Source organism: Rattus rattus, chromosome 8 (assembly GCF_011064425.1).
Source record: "Rattus rattus isolate New Zealand chromosome 8, Rrattus_CSIRO_v1, whole genome shotgun sequence".
Lineage (NCBI taxonomy): Eukaryota > Metazoa > Chordata > Mammalia > Rodentia > Muridae > Rattus > Rattus rattus.
In genome coordinates, this window is record NC_046161.1 from 92,713,767 (window position 1) to 92,730,040 (window position 16,274).

At 41.9% G+C, this 16,274-nt stretch overlaps 1 non-coding gene across 1 annotated transcript; it reads right to left on the minus strand.

Annotated features, from left to right (window-relative positions):
* Positions 1-13,483: 13,483 nt before the first annotated feature.
* On the minus strand, positions 13,484-13,617 carry LOC116908401. The gene has a single exon (XR_004388945.1). It is a non-coding gene; the product is annotated as a small nucleolar RNA SNORA17 (small nucleolar RNA).
* Positions 13,618-16,274: the final 2,657 nt, after the last annotated feature.

A 16,274-nucleotide genomic window follows, 5' to 3' on the forward strand; every position in this document is an offset into this window, starting at 1 on the left:
GAATTTGCTGTGATATGAGCATCTTCCAGGACCTTTTTCCTTATCCCAAAGTCTAGAGTGAGGGGGACACAATTAGGTATGGAACTAAGTGTACGGCTATCGTGATAGAGGAATCTGAAGACAGCATCCCTATGGGAGGAGAGGAGATCCAAATTATTTCCTGATCATTTTTTTCTGTAAGCAAAGTTCTATTGAAATTGAGGAAAAAATGCGAATGGGTTTGCAGTTGAATTTTAGTTGGCTCTGTAAGACTGGATCACAGTATCAAGCAAAGTCCTTGTTGGAACTCTGTGTGCTTCTTTAGGGTTCGTAACAGTCAATTCTAACTTTGTTGCCTCTTTAGCCATTATACATATACTATGCTGCAGAAACCTCAATTCTGGGACTTGGGGTTTAGTGGGACAATTCAATGGAGAAGGACTTAGAAGTGAGGGCTTGGGTCACATGCATTGCTTGTCAAACACAAAGAAATCAAGTTGGAATGGGGCTTAAAATTTCTCCTTGTTGGCTAGCCTTCATAATGCTGAAGACATTATATAGGCTGTTGGGGAGAAGTTTTATTAACAGTGTTAGTCAGCTTTGGGCCTTGTGTGCAAGAATACAAATCTGCCATAAGACGACCCCATTATGCATTAGTGGAAAATGTATTATGGGGTAATCAATTTATTTCTGGTTGAATTTTATTCCACAGGAGGAAATCCATATCTGGTACTGTAAACCTAGTTTTGGCCAGAAAGATTTTAGGCCTTAGTTTGGGAAGCTACTGTTGTTTTGCCAAACAGACTTGATGTCCCTGCTATAGTGCCTTCTAAAGGACTCTATCACTATGTTTATGCCTTTAGATTAGTGACCAGTTTTGGTCAAAGCAGCTTCTTTTTTGTACTGATCAGTGGTAGATGCAAAGTCAGAGGACTGGTCCAAGTACTGAGAATAAAGTGGCTGTTGATTTCTTGGCTTTAAGTAGATCATTTATATCACTCTTCCTGCAACACTGAGGGGACATCTCAGAAGAGGGGGCAGAAAGAACACAAGAGTCAGAGTAATGGGGAAGAGGAATAGTTTGGAATGTTGACCTCTGGATATGACATAGCTTCCACGTTTGAACTCAGCATCTGTGGTTACCTTCACAATATCTCCTCAAGGTATGGTCTGTCAATACCCTGTCATGGAAGGGGAAGGACTTTATGAGACCCCACTCCTCCATGAGCAGTTAGTGTTTGATGGGAGAGGAGACTTTTTTGTTTTGATTTTGTTTTAGGGGTCTAGCCAATGGCAAGGCTCCCATGGTCTTGTAAAGAAATCCTCATTCTTCAAAGGACGTTTGTGTTTCTTCCTCTGAATACTCTCTGTTCAGGCCCATAAACCACTTATTAATTGAGCTGTTTGTTTTCTTAGTGTTTAGTTTTTTGAGGTCCTTGTATATTCTAGACACTAATCCTCTGTCAGACATATAGTTGGCAAAGATACTTTTCTTTTCTGTAGGCTACCTCTGTAGTCACTTAGGAGGCTTTTTTCCCCAGAAGCCTTTTAATTTCATGAAGTCCCACTTAATTCATGGTCTTATTCTCTAGGTGCTCAGGATCCTATTTAGAAAGCTCTTATCTAAGCCTATATCCTGAGGTGTACTCTCTATCTTTCCTCAAAATACAATCTAAAACTACTTTGAGATTCACATTACCCCAGTCACAATAGCTGAGGTTAAGAAAACAAATGCTGGGGGTTGGGGATTTGGCTCAGTGGTAGAGCGCTTGCCTAGGAAGCGCAAGGTCCTGGGTTCGGTCCCCAGCCCCGAAAAAAAAAAAAAGAAAAAAAAAAAAGAAAAAAATAAAAAGAAAACAAATGCTGGTAAGGCTGCAGGGACCCCTCACGCACTGTGGGTGTGAGTACAGTTTGGTGCCATCACCACAGAGCCAGTGTGACTGTTACTCAGAAAACTAGGACCATATTGATCATATGACCCAACTATTACCACAACTGGGCATATAACCAAAGGCCTCTACTTCCTACTATAGACACATGTGCTTACCCATGTTCGTAGATGCTCTATTCACAATAGTTAGGACATCTAAACAGACAATATGCCCGTGAGCTGATGAATGGATAACGAAAGTGTGGTACCTACATACAATGGCAATTTATTCAGATATAAAATGAAACACAAGATTATGAAATTTGAAAGTAAATGTGTCGAAGTGGAAACATTGTACTGAAGTAACACAGGCTCAGGAAGACAAATATCACATGTTCTCACGCATAAGTGGATCTTAGTATTAAGTCTTTGATTTGTGTGTTTAATTTGGAGTACCTGTCGAATCCAGGAAATTAAAAAGGGATAGCCAAGGGGGGAAGAGCTCTAAAGGGAGGTGGCGGCAGTAGAACACAGATAATATGAAAGGGGAAAGGGAGAATAATGAGGAGGGAGTCATGGGAGAGGATGGGAGGCAGGACAAGAAGGGGATTAAACTCTAAGGATGTTTGAAAAAATATGGAAACTTACTATTTTAGAAGATTGCATATCACATAAAAGAGTTTAATTGGAGTCGCCTTACCCAGGGGGCTATGCTTACTCGAGAAGCCATAGGTTGCCACATAAAATCCCAGTGCCAGGTATGGGATACTTTCCCTTGAGTTGTTGGTCAGATGTGTCCCAGAGACCACCCAAAACAACTCAGGATGTTGACATTACTCCTGATTGTCTGCTAGAACTTGGTGGTAAGGCCTTATTGCTGAAAACACCACACGACCAAGTCAGTGCTAACCAGGAAGCTTTATTTCTCTTGATTAGCTCTCATAGCACTGGGAAGTGCTATGTCGACTGCTGGGGGAAGTTATCCAGTCTTATCCAGCTATGAACTTTGTGAACTGCGGTAATGACTTGGCATGGTACAATATGCCCAAGGGTTCAACAGTGACACAAATGATATGGGGACATCTAATTGCTTTCTGGTTGGATTTAAGACCCACTGCACAGGAGAAAACACATACCTAGTACTATAAATCTGGCCAAGAACTCATGACTGGGGAGCTCACAGGCCCAGGGGTGAGTCTACTACTGTTATTCTGCTAAATGGACATTGTGTTAAAGTGCCCTCTAAATCTGTGTCTCTCCAGTCTCAGACCAGTGCAGCCCTCAGACTCATGGAAGAAATTTCTTTGTGCAGAAGATGATGGTTAATGAAGAAACATAGTTAGTCAAAAGGGCAGAGAATAAATGATTCTAGCAAGCTCAGCCACAGACAGGACAACTACTTAGCAGCCTCTCCCCAAAGCTAAAGGACTATCTTGGAAGAAGCAGCAGAAAGATCCTAAGAGTCAAGGGTTACACCAATAAATGCACAGAGGATGCACTGATGTGCCTTCCTAAGTCACAGATAGTTGCAGATCGCGAATTTGTTGTGCAAAACTGGCAAACTAGCGAGACTACAGCAACTTGTCCACCTGGGTTCTAACAAGGAAGCAAGTACCCCTCTCATGACAATCCTACCATCTCTGAATTCTAATGCTCAAATCTTGGGAACTAGAATTACATTAACTGTGAAGATAAATTCCGCGGACACTTGACATCATTATGACAGCAAATTCTCCCACCCAAGAACATAGAATGTTCTTCAACTGGTTCAATTATTATTTTTATGTCTTTTGGTGAAAATTTATGGTCCTTTTTATTTAGGCCTGTCTCTTTCTTATTAACTTGTCTCTAGCTGTTCCATACTTTTCAATGCTCTTTTGAATGCAATCTTTTCCCATTATATTTTCTAACTAATTACCTAGTTCTTACTGGCATATTGGAAAGTTATTTTTATGTATTTATTTTGTAATTGCTACTGAACTATTTTATTAGTTCATATAGCATTATATCTTCGGGGGTAACTAATCATACAATATAGAATACATGGCATAACTGTTTTGAGTATTCCTTCTGGTAGTAACAGAAGGAATCCTTAGTGATCATGCCTCTTTTTCATTGAGGCCAGTCAGATACAGTAGAACATTTTCAGTCTCCATTCTGTTGGAAGATGATCGTCTATGGCTCTGCTCTATTTATGCACATACACTTCTTTTAGTTTTTTAAGATTGGATCACTCCAGCCTAGGTAAGCATCAGCCTACCCTGAGCTTGAGCTCATCATTCTTCAACTCCGTGAATGACAGGATTATGGGATGCCACCATGCCCAACTTTATGCAATATGACCTAGGATCTTCGCATTCTTCTGAGCTGCCTGTTTCAAGGTTGGTTGTAGAATAAATGATCTCAGAAGACACAACTGTGGTAGTGCCCTAAAGAGCAAAAAGTAGATTAAGGTTTCTTGAGATCAAAATTCTTCTATAACAACTCAATGTAGTACTGATAGTCTCAGGGCTTCTTCCCAGTTCTCAGGCAGGAACTAGTACTATAATGTAGATGATAACAGTGTCTGCTGCTAGTGATGCAAGTCATAAAGATTCCTTTATCTTGGTTATTCAGAAGTCTTCTTTCTTCTGTCAGCATCTGTGCAATGCACCAGGAAAACTTGTTAGCTAACAAGTGTGGTAAAATCTCATTCTCTCTCATCCTTAGTATTTTTGGTGATGAGAATGGCATGTGGATAGAAACATGCCTTTCTGGGAAAAGAAAAGATGGGGACATGATAAGTAGTGTCTGGAGAAAGTATATGAAATTGGTAGCAAACATGTTCTCTAAGTTGTATGGCCAATTGTACAATAAATGGTCCTTCACTTTATTACCCATTAGTGAGAATGAACTGGGAATAGGGTTGGGGGAGTGGTTGCAGAATGAGTTCCAGGCAATAACTTCAAAGTCAGCAGCCTAAATGGTGTCCTAGTTGGTGCTAATTGTCCCCAGGCAGGGGACCTTACTTTTAAGTGCAATGTTCAAGCTGAAAATGGCTCCACTGGAGTGGGTAGTGGTTAGGTTTGTCTGAGTGGCAATGTGCCTCCACTCCACTCAGAAACAGTCCCTATCCTAGGGAGGTCCTATTAAAATATGCAGAAGCCATTAAAGCTATGCTGAACACTTAGAAGACAAGGGATGGGTGTGCCAAGGTAGGGTGGCAATAGCTGGGACTCTCATGGCTCAGCTTATTCTGTAATCTGTTTTGTCAAATTTAGATCCAAAGGGAACCACAAAAATGGTCTCAGAGTATTTCTTCTTGGCTGCCCGTTCAATGTTAATAAAGGTGACTGACTACACAATAAGAATATGAACCAAAGCAATCTAGATACAGTCTTGTGAGCAGTTCAACTACTCTGGAAAATCTGAGCTCTTTTGTTGAAATCAGTCAAGGGCTAAAATGATGTCTGTTAGTAATGGCACAGCACAGGGATCAGCAAGCTTTCTTCTGTCAAGGGCTAGATAGTAAATATTTTAAACTTTGTGGGCCATGCTTCCTCTGTTGCAACTTCTCATCTCCGCTACTGTAGCACAAACTCAGCCGTAGGCATTATGTGAACGAATGGATGTGGCTTTGTCCCAATAAAACCTTATTTACAAAAGTAGGCAGCAAGCTGGCATGCTCCACAGGCTGTAGCTTGCTGCCCCCTGGTACAACAGATGTCTTGGATTAAGGTGGCATCTTCAGAGAAGGCTGCTGCGGTGTAAGCCAAGCTTAAGTCAGCAAAAAGGTGCAAATCCCTTGGCTTCGAGCAAAGAGCAATGTGTATAAAGGGATACTCAGAAAAGGGGTACCCAAGGCTGGGGTAGCTTGTATCAACCATCAGGGCTTTGTTGTCTGGGATAGAGCATTAAGTGTGTAGAAAATACTGGAGGTTCATTTGTGGGAGCCGTGGTGCTGAAAATCCAGTGCAAATGAGAAACAATCCCACCCCATCTTTCTTTCTGAGCCTCATCTACCTAATGACAGACAAATAAGATTAAAAGTGGGGTAACAGTTTGTCAAAGAGGACATGCAGGGGAATTTCAGGAGAGGATCCCCATCAGGACTGATGGATATGAGTGCCTAAGTCACTGTCTTCAGACTCATAGAATACAACAGGCCCAGATTCAGGTGTTGTGTCCCTGCTACTTGGACAATGATTGTATTGGACATTGCCACAAGCTTCTTTTTAATGCCACTAACAACTGAGGATTAAGATTAGCTCATCCTAATATGGGGAATCTCCATTATATATTAGCAGGAGTTCCTAAGTGCCGTTTGCTCTAGTGTGAGTCCAGTGTAACACATAGATGATATCATGTTGCAGGATTAAGATGAATGCGTCTCCCTAACATTATTATGTTGAAACATAGACCCACCCAGTGTGATTGTACTTAGAGACAGGCCATTTGAAGAGGTAATTAAACTGGGTATGCATAGTGGGAAATATTAAAAAAGCATTTTTCCATTCCATGCTACATGCGGCCACCAGTGGGTCTCGTAGCACCAACGGGGTGTTCTCATTTCGGCCAGACTTGGCAGACTCTCTGGCCCAGAGCTCCCAAAATGTTTCTACTCAACACATTATGTTCCCATAGCTGGTGGCTACCACGCCAGCCCCATGTGGTGACCGCCTATCTCACAGTTAGCTGTACCCTGGCAAAATCAAAACTCTAGAGGCTTGTAATTTATTTGTCAGATTTCTATCAGTAAATTCTCAATCCACAAGATGTCCACACAATAAACTCAGAGTCCATTGATATTGATATAAACTGCCCAACTACATAACACAAATTGTCCTGTAATTATCCACCCCTTATATGATACTCATAGCTGCCTGTGGCTATTTAAAGCCACACTGATCTGGGTCGTCCTTCTCTTCCTCCATCTTCCTGCCTTCTCCCCTCTGCATACTCTGTCTTCTCTAAAATTCTCAGCCTGCCTTTCTTTTTCACTGCCCAATCACAGGTCTTGCCTTATCTTGTGCCCGCCCTCACCTGCATATAGACGTCACGTCATCCACAGGTATGGTAGCACATGCTTGTGATTCCAGTTACTTAGGAAGCTGAGGCAGAAGAACTGTGAGCTTTAAGGGTTACTAGGGCAACTTAATGAGACCTTGTCTTAAAGAAAGGAAGAAGCAAAGAAAAGTAAAGGCAATTAAGTTTGAATGATGTCCCAATAGTGGTGTTCTAATCTGATACAACCAGTGTCCTTAGCAGAAGGAAAGAGACCCCAGAGGTATGTGTGCACAGCTCCAAAACCAATGGAAAACACAGTATAAAGGAGACAATCTACAAACCAGGGAGAAGCCTCAGGAGGTATCAAATCTGCTTCAGCCTGGCCTCCCAGTATTCAAGACCGTGAAGAGTAAATTTCTGATATGTCATATCCAATCTGTGTTTTGTAATGTCAGCCCTAGCAGACCACTGCAGTGGACAGATCAGAAACCTCAGACTCTGAGGATCCAACTCCTGTCTTATCACACTTCTGTCTACAGGCTTGGCTGATAAGCCTTGGCATTTTTAGACACATCACAGAATGAAGGTTCAGCAGAGGAGAATAATCAAGGAAAAGACACTCTAGCTCTTCTGATTCCACCCCCACTTCTAACCCATCACCAAAAATACACCAGCACCTTAGCTCACTGAGAATGGCACTGTTGAGTTCTCAGGACACTTTTAGAGGAAACATCACCCACTGACAATACATCTCATACACGGTTGTACTGATTCCCTGTAGTAAGCCATGTTTTCTTCCTCAGTGGTCCCTCCTAGAGGAAGACCAGTGAGTCATGTGACTGTACTCTGAAGGCAGTTCTCTCTAGGATCACACTCAAACAGTAATAGGGTAGTGTAAACCTGCCCCCGGATGCTAGCTGAAATGCTTTAGGATACAACTTTGGTCCCACAAGCTGGTCAGCCTCAGCTTGCTTGTTTAGGGTCCGTGTGACTCACAGAGCTGCCTTCAATCTTCTGGTAGGCTAATATGTGAGTCCTGATACGTTTGGATTAATATTTGGGTCAGGTTGGAAACACAATACAAAAACTCAAAGAGAAAGCCAAAAGTAGACCATGATGACTTATGATATTTGTTCAACGGATTGAATCTGAGACTCTGAGGACCCTAGCTGAGACCAAGACTTCAGGGCTTCACCCTGTTAACTGGAATTTGTCACTCACTACTGGCCTTAGATGCCACCTGAGGTAAATGATGGATTTAATCTTAGCCTGTTTTGAACTGAATAACTGGAACGGCCAACAGAGGAGGTACTCACGGGGGTATTCCCAATGACCCGAGGCTGAGAGATGAACAATGGATATTGTTTGAAACGGTCCTCCACGGGTCTCTTCACAACCCATAAGTGCGGTACTGTGTATCCTTTGTTCTAGACAGTCTTTCTGAGAATTTATAGACTATATTTGGAAGATACCATTTCTTCTTCCATATAGGTTTGACAATAATCTCAGAAGACAGAGAAGATACTATCTTGCTGTGGGGAAGAATAGCATTGCCTAAGTTTGTTATAAAAGATTTGAATTTCCTAAGCTCAGAATTCCTCTTCAGGGATGCAACCTACAGTGTCCAAGGCTCAGGTAGACCCTCTTTATGCTGCTCTGAAAGAGTTGAAGCATGGGGAATTGTTATAAAAATGCTGAAATTCTGGCTACTATTTCCTGTAAGCAATAAATTATCTCAGATCCAGGAATGCTGTGTTCTTCACTAATGCGGCATGAGGCTAACCCATTAAGTTGGGGAAAAGGCAAAATATCCACCAATTCTTAGCTCATATAGTGTGGAAGAGAGCAGTGTGCATGTGAGCGATCAGGGTATAAACATATATGAATGGGTGCACAGATGATCATAGGCTTATGGGCATCCTAGTGGAACCTACAGGCAGATCACTCTGATTTTAGCTAGGCCATAGCAGTTTTCATCTAATATGAAACATTCTTTAAAAATATTTGTTTATTCATTTTACTCACTTTACATCCCAATAGTAATCCCTCTTCTCCCCGCAGCACCCTCTCACTCAGATCTTCCTCCCATTTTTTACCCCTCCTCTCCCACCGCCCAAAACAAGTCAATGTAGTACTAAGCGAATCCTTGAATCCTTGCCCACTGAGGCCAGACAAAGCAGGCCAGTTAGGGGAATGGGATCTGCAGGTAGGGAGGCAACAGATTCAGGGACCACCCCCTCCTGCTCTTCCGGTTCCTTAATGGTTCCCCCAAATCTTCCATAAGACTCCCTGAGCTCCATCTAATGTTTGGCTGTGGGTCTCTGCATCTCTTTTCAATGACGGCTGGATGGAGCCTCTCAGAGGACAGTTACGCTAGGCTCCCTTAGGCAGGCAACAGATATAGGGACAGCCCCAGCTCCAGCTGACAAAATATATGAAGACTCAAGAAGTTAGACACCATATAAACTGTATGAACCAGGCTGTAGCCTCACTAGTCTACAAGGATTCTAACCCAATATGAAACACTCTTTGCTCTGACTTCTTCCAGATTTACTTAGAAAGAGAAGTTTTGTTTGATGTGTTTTCTGTTTTGCTGGGGATGGGCCAGTGTTTTATGAAAAGATCCAGGATATTTTGTTTTCTTCCAGGCTTTCTTTTTGTGTCCCTCTCTTCTTCCCAGGTCTCTCTTTTCTTCAGCAGAAGCCTGTCTTCATGGAGAAATCCATTAATGGTTAATTGTGTGGAAGAATTCTGATTCAAATCATTAGTGCATTATATTTTCCTTAGAGACTGTTCTTCGAGCTTATCTGTATTTTTTTTGGAAGAAAGGGCTCTTGTGTGTGGAAGACATTTGCAGCATTTTTGAGCAGGTAGTATTCAGAAGAACTTTCTGGTGCATTCTACTATGTATGTAAAAACTTAGCTTGGTCTATGTGGCTGGTAAGGATGCTGCTGGTAGTTCTCTGGTACTATCCCTCTATGAATAATTATTGCTTCCCTTAAGTAAAGTTATAGCACCCTAAAACTGGAAGGAAAACGGATCCAGAAATACATCATTTTTTAAAAAGATTTTTTGCGAAGATCAGTGGAGACTGGCTGCAATGCCCTAGGTCTTAATTTTTTTTATGCTAAGGGACCCTTTTTAGAAATTCCAAGGACATTTAAGTCGAGGATTTTTAAAGTAACCTTCATTCTAATTATCTTGGCCCATTTTTGAAGGAATGGGAATGATTAACTCGATGATTAATTGAGATTGCTAAAGATGATGGCAGACCTGGACCTAAACGCTCCCATAAATTCCTTTCCCCTTGCTTAGAATGAACACGTCATGGGGTGAAGGGCAGAGGTTGTTAGAGTGAAGGAGGTTATTGCCTTTTGTAGGTCAATGGTGTCCTTTCACTTGGGTGGCAGTTAGGAGAGGGGAGAAGGACTCTTCATTTCTCTCACATTTGGCCCCTATGGTACATTCCCTAATGTAATGTGAAATAGCATCATCAGAGTAAAGGAAGGAGTAGAGCGCCTGGGAGCTCGGGACTGCTGCTGCCAATAATACCAGACGCTACTCAGGAAAGTAGTTCCCTCTGACGCTTCATCTCAGAAGGCTTGACGGCTCCGAATGACATGGCCGAGAATGCCCTGGGACCTACAATATTTTTATCTTCTCTTAAGCAATTTACATTCCACCCCCTTTCCTCTGCCTTCAGACCACCCACTTCCTCCCTCACACAGATGCCAATTCTACTTTTATATCATTGATGTCCACACCCATATTTATATCTATCTGTATCTAAATTCCACATGAGAGAAAAAGTGATGTTTGTCTTTCTGAGTCTGCTTATTTTCCTTAACAAGATGATCTCCAGTTCTATCATTTTCCCTGAAAACCAGGAAAGGCCTATTTTTGTCTTTAGAGCCCAATAAAACTCCATTGTGTGTATATACAACACATTATATCCACTTATCTGTTGGTGGACAGCTAGGTTATTTATTGGTTGCACATCTTTGCGACTGTGAACTGTGCTGCAATGACTGTGATTTATAAGCCCATCAGTAGTATGCAGACTTAGCGTCCATTGGGTATATAAGGATTTACAACCAGGAGCAGGGTAACTGGGCCATGTGTTAGTTCTACCGTCAGTTGTTTGAAGAACCTCCGGGCTGACTTCCATTGTGGCGGAACCAGTTTGTAGCCTCACTAGTCTACAAGGATCCTTTTCTTTCCATATTTCTGACCTGCATTTGTTGCCATTTGGTTTCATGATGACAGCCATTCTGACTGGGGTGCAGTGAAATCTCAAAAAAATGTTTTAATTTGTATTTCACGGATGGCTTAAGGAACGTCGAGCATTTTTTCCAACTATCTGTTTTCCATTTATGTTTCCTCTTTTCAGATTTGTTGATTGGATGATTTCATTTTGGTGTTTAAGTGTTTAAATTCTTTATAGATTTCTCCCGGTCTTTAGTATATCTCTTCATTCTGTAGCTTCCTTTACTGTGTTTTTAAATTTCACGCAGCCTCTTCTTCCTTTTCGTTTTTTAAAAGTAGAAGAGTGTTTTGCCTGCATGCATGTCTGTGCACCACATGTGCTCAATGCACAGCAGAGGCTAGAAGAGGGCATTAGATTCCCTCGGGACTGGAGATCCAAACTTGTGAGCTGCCAGGTGGATGCTGAGAATTAACCCTAGTTCTCTGGAAGAGCAGCCAGTGAGTGCTCCTAACTACTAAGCCATCTTCCAACCTTCAATCCTATTTGAATCCTTGGGGCTACCCTGTGCTATTCAAGGCCTTCTAAGAAAAGTTCCTGTCTATACACACATCTTGAGGTAGTTTTCCAATATTTTCCTTAGAACTTTCAGAGTTTCGGGCCCTATACCAAGGTCTTTGAGCCATTTTATTTTTATTTTTTGTATAGGTGGAAACACTAGGAATCCAACTTCATTCTTCAACATGTGGATATTCAGTATTCCCAACATTATTTATTGGAAGATACTATCTTTTCTACAATGCATGTCTTTGGCACCTTTGTAAAAACAATTTATTGGGCTAGCTGTGTGGGCTTATTTCTGGGTTCTCTAGTCTATTACGTTGGGATGTACATCTGTTGTTAGTACTGTGGTACTTTGTCTCTATGGCTCTGTAGTGTAGTTTGAAGTCAAGTTCTGAATACCTCCAACATTTGTCTTTCTGCTTTGACTGTTTGGGGTCCTCCACGGTTCCATATGAACATTAGGTTTATTTATTTTTTAATTTGATGAGGAATATGCTTACTTTTTGAGGGAATTGCAGTGAATTTGTAGGTCAGTTTCATAATATTGTTATTCCGTAAGACAGGAATCTTTTTGAAAACACTTTTTATTGGTTCTTTGTGAATTCACCCCAATCCTGCTCATCTCCCCCTCCCCTCAAACTTGCCTTCCACCCTTGCAACCTCAACTCTCCAACAGAGAAAATAAATCTCATTGTGGAAGATGTAGTGTGTCAAAGTGTGTCCCACAGTACACCCTTTTTGTTCATGCTTCTTTGGTTGTGAATGTTCATTACAGCCAGTCGTTGGTCTGGTCTGAGGCCTCTGGCTTCTACTACTCTATCAATACTGGATCCTCACCAGGACTTCTCTTGGATATTCTGTTGTTGCCCTGTGTCATGGTGATACTGTAGTTTTGAATCTGTAGTGCAAACCCCTTCATTTACTCCAGCAGTAAATGGGGAAGATGTTGGGGTGGGCCAATCCAAAGCCCCGGATCTGGGCCTGAGAGGTATCTGAGCTGGTCAGCCCAAGGACTCTCTTGCTTTTGTGTCCTCCAGGCTGTCTTCCCGGCAACCTCACACTCAGGGCCAGTTCTACTCTGTTGCCCAGGTAAAAGGTGCAGGGACCTGCTCTTCCAAGTGTCCCAATTTCATGATCCCGGGGTCAACTCTCCTGCCTGCCATAGATGGTGAGGAATGAGGGAAAGGAGGAGGGTGCCTCTCCTTCATCCATACCACTGCCCAGTAGACGAGAGGCAGTACCAGCTCTCCTGCACTCATATCTTTGGGACCAGCTCACCTACAACCCCTACATGAAGAGCTGGCTCTAATGTGCTGCCTAGGCAAGGTTTAGGGTCTGGCCCACTCTGAATACAGCATCAGGTGAGGGGCAGGGCCAGCTCTCCCACCTGCTGTAGGTGGCAAGGGGTGAGGTTGGGGGATCGGGATGGGGCTAGTTCTTTGCAGTCCCTAGACATCAACATATCCTCTGGTGGCATCTCCATGGCCCTTGATGGTAACAGGCCCCTGCTGCTACAGGACCATGGACACGGACACAGCTTCTGGTGGCATCACCGGCTACTCACATCAGACTGTTCTTTGTTACCCTTTGGTTGGTTTCTAGTTCTGCCTTTCTTCATTGTGTCCACTTCCTTCTGTTTCTTTCTCTTCCATTTCTTCACCACTTACTTGTTTCTCTTTGTAGTACTGGGGGTCTCTGAGTGACTGGAGTCATCCTAGGAGTGGTTTCAAAAGTGCTATACCCTGCTATTGCACTGTGGCACTAGGCAAGCGTCATCTGGGGCACAGGTGCAGTGCAGATTTGTGGTCATCTCAGGCCAGCTCCTTGTCTGGACTCCACAGCACTGTTCTGGTTGTTGTCTTGGCTTGCTTTTCCAGGGATTGTTAGGCTGCTAATCATTCAGATGCTCACAGGTCAGAACACTGAGCACAGACATAGCTTCTCTCTTCTCTGCCACCTACTGACACACATGTGACAGAGCAAAAAAAGACCTGCAAAGTCTTTAGGGGAGGCAGTGTAGGAAAGCTGTCTTTTAAGGTCTTCCTCAATATTTTTCTTCAGTGTTTTAAAGTTTTTACGTTTGAAGTCATTCGTGTCCTTGGTTAGGCTTATCCCTAGATATTCTGCTTTTCAGAAGTTATTGTGAATGAGATCTGCTTCCTGGATTTCTTTCCCAGCAAGTTAGTTCAAAACTGATATGAAGAAAAGCTAATCAGTTTTGTGTGTTGATTTTGCAACCCATTTCTTTGCTGGAAGTGTTCATCATATTGAAGAGTTCTCTGGGGGAGTTTAAAAAAAAATACCGAGATTTTCATACATATATTCAATGGATTTTGATTATATAAACCCCCTATTCACTCCCCATTTTTTCAAGACCCCTCTACCATAATGTCTTCCCAATTTCATTCCCTCCTCTTATAGTCTACCCAGTTCAGTCTGTCCTTATGTACATGGCTATAGGGCCATGGAGGATGGGCATGTGTGCTAACAGGGACCACTTCCCTGAGGAAAGCAGACTCCCTCTGCTGCAGCAGCCTTCAATGGTCCAAGCTCCTCCGCTGTGGGTGAGATTTTGTGAGTGCCTTTTATAGGGAGGCCTGTAAGGTCTTTCAAGATTATAGCATCTGCAAATAGCTTTGAATTGCTTATGCTTAAATGCCCCCTTTATTTTTCTCTTGCCTTACTGATCTAGTTAAGACTTTAAACACTACACTAAGCAAGAGTGGAGAGAATGGAAGAACTTCTTTTGGTTTTCCTTCGTTTAGTATGAAGTTGGTTATAGGCTTGCTGCCTTGATTATTTTGAAGTATGTTTTGAAGCCTATGTTCTGTCAGGCTTTGATCATGAAGGAATAGTAAACTTTGTCAGAGACATTTCCTGGGTCTCCTGAGATGACCCTGTGGTTTCCGTCCTTGAGCCTATTTTTATGCTGTATAATATTTATTGATTTACGTATGTCGAAACATTCTTATGTCTCTTGAATAAAACCGACTTGATCACAATGCATCCTATTTTCAATGTGCAAGCATTTTACTGAGAAATTTTACATCTACGATCTTCAGGGAAACTGGTGTTCCATGTTGTCTGTGTCTGATTTTGATATCAAAGTAATACTGGTACCATACAATAAATTTAATACTATTCCATTCCTTTCTGTTTTATGGAATAATGTGAAGTGAATAGTGTTAGCTTTTAATTAATTATTTAATTTTCAATGAGAGGCCCTTTATATCTACTTCAATATTATTGTTTATTATAGATCTATTTAGGTTGCTCATATCCTTTTGGTTTAATTTCAGCTGAACTTATATGTCTAAAAGTTTATTAATTTCTTCTGGATTTTCCAGCTTCTGGGGATATGCTTTCAAAACATCTTCTTCCCCTCATGGTCCCATGCACTTCACTGATAACCATTGTAAACTCTCTCTTTTTTTTCAACTTTGATTTTGTTAGTTTAGGTCTTTTCTCATACTTTTGGTGATCTTGGCTAAGGATCTCCTGATCTTCTACATCTTTTTAAAGAACCTACCCATTTTTGTTGACTCTTTAATTGTATTTTAGTCTCCACTTTATTAACTTCACTCCTGGTCTTTGTTATTTCTTTCCACCTATTGAGCTAATTTTGGAGTTTTTCAAGTACCTTGAGGCATTGCTAATGTATTTATTTGATCTCTCTCTCTCTGATTTTATTATTTGTTTATGTAGTGTGCATGTGTATGCATCAGAGTATTATGGGGGCATGTGTGTGGAGGCCAGAGGATGACCTTCAGGAGTCAGTTCTCCTTTTCCATCATGTGGATTCTGGGCGTTGAATTCAGATTGGCCTCAGATACCTTTATTTGCTGAACCATTTCACCCATTTCACCTCTCTTAGTTTTTAATGTAAGCATTCATAATTACAAAATTCCTTTTAGGAATCTCTAGGGTGTCTTTTTATTTATATTTGACCCTAGTTACATTTTTGTTTGTTTGTTTGAGACAGAGTGTTTCTGTGTAGTCCTGGCTATCCTGGAACTCACTCTGTAGACCAGGCTGGCCCCAAACTCACAGAGACCCACTTGTCTCTGTTTTCTGAGGGCTGGGATTAAAGACACGTACTACTACCACCCAGATAACTCTAGTAACTTTTATATTTCCTTCCAGGCTCATTTATCATTGAAAATGCATCAGCGGCCTTCCCCAAGTGTAAACCTGTGAACTTCAGTAATGCCAGATATGGAAAATATTCTCATGGGTGAAGTACTGGCACACATGTTTTGGGAGCAAACATGTACTTTCTGGTTGGATTTAAGGAACATGCCACAGGAGGAAACACATGCCTATTGCTATAAATCTGGCCAAGGACCAATGATTAGGGAGTGCATAGTTCCCAGGGGTGAACCTACTATTACTCTATTATTCTTCTAAATGGACATAGCCTCAAACTGCCCTCTAAAATTGTATCTTTCTATCCGTAGTTCAGTGCAGTTCTCAGACTCACTGCAGAAGTTTCTTTGTGCAGTAAATGGTGGTTAATGTGGAAATTCACAACTAGTATCGAGAACAAGTCAGCGGAGTGCTCAGCTACAAATGGAACATCTGTATGATACCCTCCTCTCCAAGGCTCAGAGTTCATCCACAGCAGAGTGTGGAAAGATGGTAAGAGTCAGAGATTAGGGAGGACAGGAGAA